At 33.2% G+C, this 12,431-nt stretch overlaps 2 long non-coding RNA genes across 2 annotated transcripts; one reads left to right on the forward strand and one right to left on the reverse strand.

The window, feature by feature from the left end:
* The first annotated feature begins 649 nt into the window (after nt 1-649).
* Nucleotides 650-6,188, forward strand: LOC149476048 (uncharacterized). Its single transcript, XR_016317924.1, has 3 exons — nt 650-751; nt 4,640-4,717; nt 5,143-6,188. It is a non-coding gene; the product is annotated as an uncharacterized LOC149476048 (long non-coding RNA).
* Nucleotides 6,189-10,351: 4,163 nt separating this feature from the next.
* On the reverse strand, nt 10,352-12,395 carry LOC149476049 (uncharacterized). Its single transcript, XR_016317925.1, has 2 exons — nt 10,852-12,395; nt 10,352-10,759 (listed from the first exon to the last, which is right to left on the reverse strand). It is a non-coding gene; the product is annotated as an uncharacterized LOC149476049 (long non-coding RNA).
* Nucleotides 12,396-12,431: the final 36 nt, after the last annotated feature.

The following is a 12,431-nucleotide window of genomic DNA, read 5'->3' on the forward strand; positions in this document are numbered from 1 at the left end:
TGCTCCAATGCAATTTGAATTAATTGGACTGCTACTATCTTGGTGTGTATCATGCATCGTAAAAAGCCCTTAGGTATTCAGGTAAAAGTACAGAAGGAATTCTAAGTTTCTTTTTAAGGTTCGGTAAGTAACAAAGCATTTAATCGCTGTGTAGGTTTGTCGGATTTGTAAAATCATTATTGTATTTGATAGCTATTGCTCTGATTTAATTAATAAATTATTTAACACTTTTATCTAATGGATTGAGATGTTCATAAACGATTAGAATAAGTTAACATTCAAATACATATATTAAAAAAAAATCACTAACTACACAAAATAGTATAAAACAAAGTCGCTTTCTGTGTCCCTACGTCCCTATGTATGCTTAAATCTTGAAGCGGTTATTTTTAAATAGATAATTCGAGAGGAAGGTTTTAGACAAAGCGGGCGAAGCCGCGGGCGGTATGCTATTATTAATGGTCCGTCGATGGTGGAAGTATTTATGCTATATTGATGGTCGTATTTGTATTAAAATTATTTATCAGTACAGTACTAAGACCCTTATAGAACTGCCATACTGTATACTGTTACAAATGACCCAAAATTTTGTGTCAGTATCTCCCGGCCTAATAGGTATATTACAGACAATGATTTACACAGTTGCAGAACAACCTAGCTCAAAGCATGTTCCTGGGTGGTCGTGGCGGGTACGCGGGCGCGTCGCTGCAAGGCCCGCTAGCTTATTTGGAGAAGACTGCTACCAATATAGGTAAAGTGCACATAGTGATGATGTTGTTCCCGTCCGATTAGGGCCCTTCTGGCCTCCTCCACTCAAGCGACAGCTCAAGCCGAGGTTTGTGGTCCCCGTCAAGGGGGGACGCCTGCATGTCGCTACCAGGGTGAACCTTCAGTTCACCCCCGCGTCCGCGTTAAAATGTAGAAGCCCTTCTGGCTAACATTGAGAGACACCACACAAAAAAAAAAAAAGATGATGTTGTTATATTTTGATGATTTATCAAAGAGGTTGAAATTGATCACAGATTTGTTGCTAAAACGAATCCAAAACAATACTTTAGCGAAGGTAGGTACTACCTACAAAGTTGAATGGTTGATACTTGATACCTCGGTTAATATTTAAAGTAAAAGCGATACTTAAAAAAATTTTCAAATATAAGTACCTACTAGCACAGACCAATAATAATATACTACGTATACAAGTAGTAAGTACTATTAATAGTAGAGCCATTTTAAAATTATAAACAGACGTTCGAACTGGTGCGACCGGACCACCGTACTCGTGCGGTGCGATCGACTCGCCACACGACCGCACCGCACCTAGGGTTGCCAGTATTTAAGATGCCAGGATTTAAGGGTTAACAGCATCAAAAATACGAGTTTTAGTTATTTTTTACGGGAAATAATTAAAACAGCAATGTTAAATAGAGAAAATTTATTTTTGGCATTTATATTTGCTGTTGGAAGAAACAGCTTTTAATAGCTCTTCATTTTCTAAAGCGAATGTATAAAAATCTTTGCACGATAATATAAAATTACATTTTATTAATTTGCAGCTTCGCCTTTACAGTTTCAATATTCAATTGGTTTCGGCTATCCGTCCAGGCATTGTCGCACAAAGAAAATATTCTTTGTTTAAAAATTATGATTAAATTTACGATTTTTAAAAAAACATTTAAAATATTGGAATTTTCGCGGCCGACTGAGCTAAATAAATTCGTATAAAAAAATAGATACACTAGTGACTAGATAATTTATTACGTTGCTAATATATGAAGTGATTAAAGGCGCAAATTATCCCTTTTTGAAATTTTCGATATTGTCGATAGAGGCGAAAGTATTGTAATTTTTACTGATTTTCGTCTTTATTTTTTTATATTATATGCAGGCGTTAGTAGAAGCTCTGTTTAGTACCAAAAGAAACCTTGAACTGAGTTCTACATGTGACAAAAATACCACATTCTAGCCACGAAGTTATTACGAGATATAGATTTTCAAAGAATGTCAGGGTTGTCCCTAGTAAACAAAATTATATATATCATCTATCTATTACCAAGTTTTTGTTTATGTTTTAGTCGTTAGTTATAGTCGATATTTCAATATATTATTATATGTAGGTACATAATCTTTATATGTAATAAATTAACTGAACAAAAAAAATATCTTAGATTTATAAGACAATTCAATAATATCAAATTAATACAAATTAATCTCCTTTTTTGTGAATATTTCGAGCATTGATCATAGTAATCTCATTAAAAGTCAAACCGAATTCCTTGAAAATCTATTTCTCGTAATAAATTCGTGGTTAGAATGTTGTATTTTTTTCACATGTAGACCTCAGTTCAAGGCTTCTTTTGGTACAAGTACAAGTACAAGTTACAACCATTGAAAAGAAGAAAACGAAGAGAAAAGAATGGGCAAAATTATATTTAAAAGACAGGGATTCATTCAGACATATGCAGTCATATCATAAATCTTTGTAGAGTTCTAAAATTTATATTATTAATCTTTTTTCAGTATTAGCCACGTCATCCGACGCCATGTGCATTGATAACGATCGACCGACGTCCGTTTTGTTTGGCGGTAGAACTATGACTAAAGCTGTAATAAGTATATAGTCTATGACTAATGCGCTGTCCGGTGCGATCGCCCGTCCACACGCGCGAATTTGGTACGGTCCGCACCAAGTTCGGATGAAAAAACCATCGAACCAACCGTACCGTCAATAATAATAATTATGTCCGGCGGACCACTGTACACATGATCGAATATGGTCCGGAGCGCACCAAGGTCACGGTGCGGTCCGTACCAAATTCGAACGTCTGTTTATAACTTAATAGGCAACATTTGACAGTTCAACAAAATTCAAGAACGTAACCTAGTAACGACGACATAGAATAACATGATATTTCGTTTTGTTAGAACTGCACATTTGCTTGACTTTTTTCAATTACAACTACATATTTATAATAACAATGACCGATACAAGTAATTTTAAGATTTCATTTGACTGATAAACCATTTTAAACATAATAAACAATTTCTGAATTGAAGAACTGACGTCACTACAATTTTGTGTCAATAAACCTTTTTTCTTTTTAAATACCAGAGACGTTACTCTAAAAATCGAAATATGACATCTAGAATCGAATGCATTGATTACTTGTGAATAAAAGTTATCATAAATTAATAAATTCGATTGACAAATGTTTCAAATCCGTATCGATTAATTCACTTTAATCGATGTTTTTAAGCAGGTTACCTCTCTTCGAAGATAAAATTGATAGACGTCAAATGTTGCCTATTAAATTGGCTCGACAATAGTAGACAACGCAAGTACCGCGATCTGTATGAAAACCAAGCGTGTCATATTTTTTGTACTGACCTTGACGCGTTATGACGTCACGAGCGCTTTTTAGTGATGGTAATTTCATTTTACGCTAAATCGATTAGGACGCCACTCGCGCGGCGATTCTAGTATCGTCCTATCTCATCGAAGTAAATCGAAAGAAATCAGATCAAACGGTTCTAAGAGGTAGACAGATCTATGTCTAAAAGGTAGTTAAATAAATGAATCGTAATCGATTACTAAATCGATTCAAGACAGAAAAATGATAATTACCATAGACAGAGGAATGATAAAATAAAATTATAAACCTTTTAATATTCTAACAAGTAAACTAATATGTTTTAGCTTTTTCTTACATATGCCCATTGAGTTACCATGTACTACGTACTAGAGAGGCCATCGAAAGAAAGTAATGAAACTGTCAATCAATCAATCTTTATGTCCCGTTGCATCGATCCATTTTTCTTTTATGTTCGGGTTACTTGGAAAACTGAAAAAACAAACATAGTCTAAGCAATAAGGAGTTTTCTTAAAAAACTCCCAAGATGACACTTTAACTAATGGCGTCCATGTCATAATATTTATTTTTAGTACCTTTGTATTAAAATACTTAAAAGTTCTAGGTCAAGTCCTATTAAATGACAAAAAAAATCTATGCCTTTTTTTCTGAAAAATTGCTACTTCAAATTATCATTTTTCTGTTCGATTATAAAATCGATTAGAATCGAGAACTGTTGCATCAAATGAACATCACTAACCACAAAATTGGACAGAAAAATGAGAACAGAAAAATGAGAAGACGCTATTCATTGCTTGTTATCATACGACGCGATCTTTACCGTGCCAAGTAAAAGCCGCAATGTATTCCGAATCATTTCGTATGAGTTGGTATCCGTGTTTGTCACGATCGTTTTCCACAGATATTCTTTATTTGATTTTAAAATAAATAGTGCATATTCTGATTAGAAAATTACTTACCGGTGGAAGGAAACATCTCTGCTAACTCGGCCACTCACAGTTGTGGAGTTTCTACAGTTTATAACGGCGCAATTCGGCATTTTACTTTATTCAGCTTCACGTCTTTCCTTGGCGAACTGCAAGCGCGGACTGAGTGTAGGCCAGCGTCAAGTTAGTTTCATAAACTTAGTTTGGACACGGGAAGTACATACACTCGCTTAGTCTATCTTGATACATGTCTGTGGTGTATACAGATATAAAATTATATTCTCTGAACGAAGATATTCTTGTTTACTTTTTGTGTGTCTTTTACTAAAAATATTTATGTTCCAGACATGGTGGGTCTGGGCGATGGGCGCAGGTGACGCGGCCGCGGGAGGGGCAGGGGCCGGGGCCGTGGCAGAGGCCGAGGTACGTAAACATGAGTTAGTTCTATGAGTGAGTTCTAATTACCTGGTTTTCTATGAGTTTGAGCTATGAGTGGTGTAAGTAGCTGGTTTCCACCACACTGTACTGGACGAGAATTTTAAATAATACTGCTTTAAGACATCATGCGGAGACAGTTATATAATAATCTTAGTCACAGCATATAGAACTAACTCATAGGAAATAAGGTACTTAATTTGTATTTTAAAGTATATGTTTTCTTGTTTAAAGTAAGTATGTGTAAGTGAACATAATTTAGTTTGTAATGATTATTTTATATTTTCTAATTGGTAGGTATTTAATTATTTATATCCGAATAGTATACCTATACATTTAATTAGTTATTTTTAGTGTTTTTGCATGAAAAATGAAAGTTTATTTGTATATAATTAAGTTTTAATCCCCCGCAGGTCGCGGCGCGTCCCCTGAGTACGGCGGCAGTCTGACGCCCCCGTAACCCTCCCCCCCGGGCCCCGAGCCCGCCCGACAATCCGACACACTCACTGACTTGCTTGACTCACTCATGCAGTAACACATTCATGTTGTAATACACTCCTACACTAAAACTCTCATGTTTAAACACACTCATTATGTAAGTAACATATGTTGAAATACATTCATGCAGTAACTCGTTCATACAGTATCACACTTAAGCGCGTTTCGGGTCATTTGTAACAGGATGGCGGTTCTACAGGGGTCTTAGTACGCAATGACAAAAAGAAAAATGATGGTCAGAACGCTGATACCGGATACCTTAAGATACTGTAATATAAAATATTACAGTATCTTAAGATAAAATATTATAGTATCTTCACCGTGTGTGACGCGCATTATGCGGTAATACGCTAATGTTGATACACACTCATACTATAACTCACTTATGCAGTAACACACTCATGCAGTAAAAAGCACATACCTACATGATCTTACGGTGCATTAACATCAAACGAACATAGAGCTAGAGCAAGAGCAATCTTTCGTGATCTTATAGTGTAAACGAAAACTCGTATTCAGTGCTGTTCAGTATTAGAATAGAACATTGCATAGAATCTTTTCAAACGCACTAAGAACAACGAAAGAATGCTCTACGCCTGTTTACACTAAAATAATTTGACATAGTGGGGTTAGAATGAGCATTTGCTCGTTTGATGTAAATGCACCGTTAGACTAATCACTTTTCTTTCAATCGTAAATCAGTGAGTGTTTGGTATTAATAAGTGAATATTGCAAATGCGTTCATGGACTATAATGTGGAGAATAACTTATAAATGTGTAGAAATCAGTGTATGTGAATAAATTAGATTTAGTATAAGGTTTATTCTCTAGATTTTCTTTCGCACTCCTTGGTTTTTCCGTGACCAAGTCAAAACTCCTTTAGTTAAAACCGCTTTTGACTGCAGAACTTAGTCAAAAGTGGTTGTAACCGGCAAAGAGTTGAAACATATACATTCATATTGTAACAATAGAATATATACATTCATATTGTAACAATAGAATAAGAGATGGAAAGAATAATTATTTAAATATCATTATTATTATGATGAATGTAACATGTTTAGGTACGATATTTTATAATGTGTAACTATTCCATTTATATTGACCATGATCACGGTCACAAATCACAATTATAATAATGATCAAGTTAATATTTTAATTCACAGCGACCACACAACATACCTACCTTAACCCTTATTAAAACGCTGGGAGCTATACTTCCCACGTCTCAGATTGAAGTAAATCGTGTTTTATTTTTATATACTTAAACCTAATGCAGTGTAATATTTATCTACGCAATCTTAACATTTCAGAGAACTTTTTTTCATGGAAACACTTTTCAGAGAATTATTACATGTCATGGTAAACACACGTCAAAGTCAGGTGACGTGATTTTGCAGCCGAAAACGACCGTTATTTTTTAGATTTTGGTGTAGTGCTCAAAAAAAATTAGATAAGTAGATTTGAGTTCTAGCTATGTAAACTAGACTATATTACGGTTGCGTGAAACGTAAAAATATGCCCAGAATCTTTCGTTTATACCTTGGTAGTGTCGATTGAAATTAAGTCTTTAAGTGGGAAGATATCATCCCAGTGTTCGTCACTGCACACGACATTCGGAAATTCTATATATAAAATCTGTGTGTCTAAAAAATCTTTTTTAGTTGGTATAAGCAACTTATTTATTGTTATTCGTTATTTCCTGATCAGATAATTAGAAATCTTAACTCAATACATTAGTATTTACCTATTGTTTTTATTTTGTTTAAGAAAAATGCCATTTTTATGTTGAAGTCATTCATTTTTCAATTCCCGAATTCTTCCCTCAGTAAAATAAACTTGCATTGATGAGTACTTTCACCTCCTTTATTAAAAAACTTGATCTTTATAATTTTTTACGATAACATTAAATTCACAAGTGGAGTCAGGGCAACTAACTAGTGTTTTAAAATATTGATGTCTGGAGTGGACACTGGGAGCTATAGTTCCCACCTATCCAAACTTTTTACAAGAGAGAACAGATGACGGGATATATACTTCCCACCGAAAAAAGGGTACTTCCTCCCCACTAACCCCTTTTTTGTGTGTATTTTTGAAATCTACGACCCAAAATTACCCAGGAACGTATCTTACTTTTTTGTTAGCTCCTCCACAGGCTCGTGTTTGAATAAGGGTTAATTGTGATGGTCAAATAACAATGATTTATAGTGACCGTGATCACGGTCAAAAGTCTGTTTTGCATCAAGTCATAGTAATTTATTAATATTTATGTCTAATTTGTGTGTTATAATATTATAATCGTGGAATTATAAAGTTAGTAGAAATTATTGTAATCAATGTAATCATTCCCTCTTATTCTAGTCATTTATTGTGTGTAATTAGAGTAAGATTTAATCAATCATGTTTTACTGATAACTTACAAATATAAAAAAAATTATAATTTATTTTTATTCTTATTTATAACAAGCGGTCCGCCCCGGCTTCGCCCGTGGTACATATTTCGCAATAAAATTTAGCATTAGCCTGTGTTCTTTCTCAGGGTCTAAAGATTGTCTGTGCCAAATTTCGTCAAAATCGGTCGAGAGGTAAAAGCGGGAAAGCGTAACAGACAGAAAGACAGACAGAGTAACTTTCGCATTTATAATATTAGTAGGGATGTGGTATTTGTTTTATAATTATTTTTATACGAAATAAACGATTGCTTTCTACAAAACTCACTAGGTACGACAGGAGCAAAAAATATGCATAGTTTTGAATTATTGTGCAAGTTTTCTAGCACATATTGTAGAATCAATCTCAGTAATATGTTGTAGAATTTTTGTATGTCACCATAAGATTGTAAAACCGTTTAAATAATGTAAGCCACGAGATTGTAATGTGTTGACAAATTGTAATTCGTGATACTTACGAGAGATTGAAATCTACGGTGTTTACAATTTTAGAGTGACGTTAATTATCTATTGGAATTGTACAAGTTCTAACATTTTGTTGATAGCACCAACTAAATTATATATTATGCATAGGTATGTATAGTATAATATCTGTGGCACAGGTAAATAAGTATATTTAAACTTTGGCTAGCTTAAATAGTATCTTATAAGATACTAGTGGTCCGCCCCGGCTTCGCCCGTGGTACATATTTCGCAATAAAAGGTAGCCTATGTCCTTTCTCGGGTATCAAAATATCTCCATACCAAATTTCATGCAAATTGGTTCAGCAGTTTAGGCGTGATTGAGTAACAGACAGACAGACAGAGTTACTTTCTCATATAATATTAGTATGGATAATAGTGATAAAAATTGTAAATCATTGAAATTTTTGGTGTATAATAAATATTTAAAGAACTATAATGATATTATTATTTATTGCATGTTATTCCTTTACCTATATTTTAACTATTAAAAAAACTGTTGCATTTTATATTACCGATTTCTGATACAGACTTAATATAACTGCTTTTCCTCAAATAATTTACACTCCATCTGCATTCCAAACAGTAGGTTTTGTCAAATATACATGTTTACTTAGTTACTTTTTAATATAATATTTAATCTGTAATCGACGCATGGATTTCGATCATAAATGATAGGAAGTAGGTACTTATTATAAAAATAAAACACCAAAATTTTCATACACATTTCATTTATTTCAATAAAAACAACACAACATAACATTGTAATTGTTTGTAAATACCTATGTACACAGCATGCATCATTTAAAAAAATAGCGTGTGTGCCAAGCACACGTGTCAGAAGTGAAACTTCAAAAATACCAATAATCGCCTTACTACTCGTAAGTGATTCGGTATTGGCATGACGCGATCTTGAAATTTTACTCTCAAAGCATCTAATGAAGTTTCACTTCTAAATGTATGTACCTATTCATCATGTACCTATATTCATAGTCATCGAGATAGGTACGTGGAATTCCATCAACATAAGTCCCCGTAAAAGATAAGTAATAACTTTATTGCGTCTTATAATGTACTATTATTTTTTTAATAATTATAGTAAACTAATGTTTTAGTAGGTTATTTCATATTTATTACACTTTTAGGTAGTTATGTGAATTTGATGATATGTTAGTTATTTTTTAAATGTGTCTGGCAACTGGCAAGATGTAAAAAACCATGAATACTGTCCGGCTTTTTATGCGTCCCCAAGTAACATATATATAAAATTTAGCTTTTAAACTATAATGAAAGTTAGGTACTATTTTATACACCTTTACTACCTGTTTCCTGCCAAAGTAACCACAACCCAAACTTGATAGATATATACATATATGTATATGTATATACACTAGCGGCCCGCCCCGGCTTCGCCCGTGGTACATATGAAAAATAGATGATGGCCGATTCTCAGACTTACCCGATATGCACAGAAAATTTCATGAGAATCGGTCCACCCTTTTCGGAGGAGTATGCAGACTAACATTGTGACACGAGAATTTTATAAATATACATATACAGAGAAACTGTCAACTTTTTTAAAATAAGGAATGTCTGGCCGTCGTGGGCTCTCTATCTATTACTGGCTTTTCGGTTCTAATAATTATGTATACTAACTGCGCCCCGGGGTTTCACACGCGCGTGAATGAATTTTTCCTTTTAATCCTAATGTTCCTGTGGGTATATCGGTACAAAAAACAGCCTTAGTTACTGCTTATAACAACAGCTATCTGTCAGTGAAAGTCCCGTTAAAACCGGCCAGCTGTTCCAAAGATTAGCCGGAACAAACAGACAGACAAAAATTTTAAAATTACTATTTTGCTATATGCCCAGTGTATACATCCATATGCATTAAGTAAAAATCGGTTATTTCAATATTAAAAACAGACACTCCAATTTTATTATTAGTACTAGCTTTCCGCCTGCGGCTTCGCCCGCGTTTTCCCGTTCCCTTGGGATATCCTGGATAAAACCTATGTCGCTCAGTGAAGATGCAGCTTTCTAATGGTGAAATAATTTTTGAAATCGGTCCAGTAGTTTATGCGTGAAAACCATACGTACATACATAATTACAAACCTTTCCTCTTTATAATATTAGTTTAGATAGATAATGTATTTTACACATAGACTTAGTAACAAGAAGGTTGGATTATAAAAATGAAACACAAAAAAATCTAACATATACCATTTATTCAATAAAAACAACATTACACAGTACACTTACATAATAATCGGTTGTAAATGCCTAAGTACATAGCATTTGGGAATTTTGGCAAGAAATCCTTCTACCCTCATTTAACAAAAAAAAAAAAAAAACAGGCGGATATAAAAAAGCAGCTACATTATTAAATAAATTATGAAGCAATCACAGAACATCTAATTTTCGGAATAAAACACGTTAAAACAGATTTAAAACAGATTTTTTTACTTTTGTCAAAAAACTTATTTCTAATGGTCAGAACGGGACAACATTGAAATGGGACCATCTAGGCTAGCTTTGAAATAAAAAAAAGAATCATCAAAATCGGTTCACCCAGTTGAAAGGTAACATACCCAAAATGAATACAGTCGAATTGAGAACCTCGCATCTTTTTTGAAGACGCTTAAAATATCGAGCGATTCTTATCGGTACAAGAAATGTACAATTAAAAATATACCGGCCGAATTGATAACCTCCTCCTTTTTTTAAGTCGGTTAAAAAAAATATATTTTTTGATAGATTTTTTCTAGTTTTAGAGTTAAGAAGAAACCGGTTTTAACGTGTTTAAATTCGAAACAGTAGCAAAATAAACAGACAACACAATACAATTAATTTTTAAGTACATACATACACACTAATTTTAATCATCTTTATCAATACTATTCTATAATTTTTGAGGTAATACGAAAATGTCAGGCATTCGCATACATATATTAAATGATCATGTGTGTCGCAGCAAAGAAGCTTAATCAGTCATTTAATGAACAGCCTAGCCCAATTATTAAACATTAGTCATTACGTAAGAATCGCAGTGTGTATACTGTTTAGGCAAGTAATTAAGTATCCAAAAATAAGCTGTTTAATAAACTGCCTAAGCTCTTAATTAACTGACTGATTACGGTAACTGCGACATATAGGGTGAATATAATTATTAATTATGAAAATTTTTTATTGTCGTTGTACTGTATCGGAATTATTATTTTGATAATGTTAATACTAAATAGGCCATTTTGTGAGATCTAAGTCCAAAAATATCTAGGGCTGTCAACTTATAGAAAAATCTTATATATAAAAATGAATCGCAAAATGTGTTGGTAAGCGCATAACTCGAGAACGGCTGAACCGATTTCGATAATTCTTTTTTTATTATATTCCTTGAAGTACGAGGATGGTTCTTATGTAGAGAAAACGTAAATATTGTGTACCACGGGTGAAGCCGGGGCGGACCGCTAGTTATAAAAAAATGTCTCTACGTCTTATGTATAGTTCTTTGGCTAGAGAGAGAGACATATTATTAAGTTCTATGATTAGGATATTTGGCATTAAAAAAAAAACTTCCAGGATAACACATATCCTATGTGTTAATCCAAGTTATATGTGTGCTAAATTTCATTGTAATCGGTTCAGTAGTATTTACGTGTAAGAGTAACAAACATACATACACATACATCCATCCTCACAAACTTTCGCATTTATAATATTAGTAGGATAGGACATTAAAGTAGTTTTTTTCGTATAATATAATTTTGACGATAATATTTTTTATATATTTAGTTTCGTTAAATATGAATGTAATAAAATGAACTGACAGCAAATTAATATTATCAGTATGTTTCCTTAAAAATTATGAATAAAATATTAGTTGACAGCCCTAGGGTAAAACTAAAGTTAAGTTAAAAAAAGCGTCATCGCATTAATACTTTTAAAAATAAAATTCTACCACTCACATTTAGGAAAAAAAACATTTTTTTAATATGACGTCGCCATGTTTCAATCACACGGAATGGATGCGCATATTTTGATGAAATTTTTACACAGTGATAGGTCATTATGAAATTTTACTATATTCGCTAATATTCTAGTTCCAAAGAGAGGTAAAGTCGTCGTATAAAGTTAGCAGATTTTGGTTATTTTGTACTATAATTACCTATATTTTTTAATATAGAAGAGGGAAGAAAAGAGTAGAATTCTTTTTTTTAAAGTCTTACCACAGAAAGAAGAAAATAGTATAAAACAAAGTCGCTTTTCGTCATCTGTCTGTATGCTTAGATCT

This window comes from Colias philodice, chromosome 29 (assembly GCF_061535455.1).
Source record: "Colias philodice isolate Cphi_HAF_F1 chromosome 29, ilColPhil1 Martin Lab GWU primary, whole genome shotgun sequence".
In the NCBI taxonomy this organism is placed as follows: domain Eukaryota; kingdom Metazoa; phylum Arthropoda; class Insecta; order Lepidoptera; family Pieridae; genus Colias; species Colias philodice.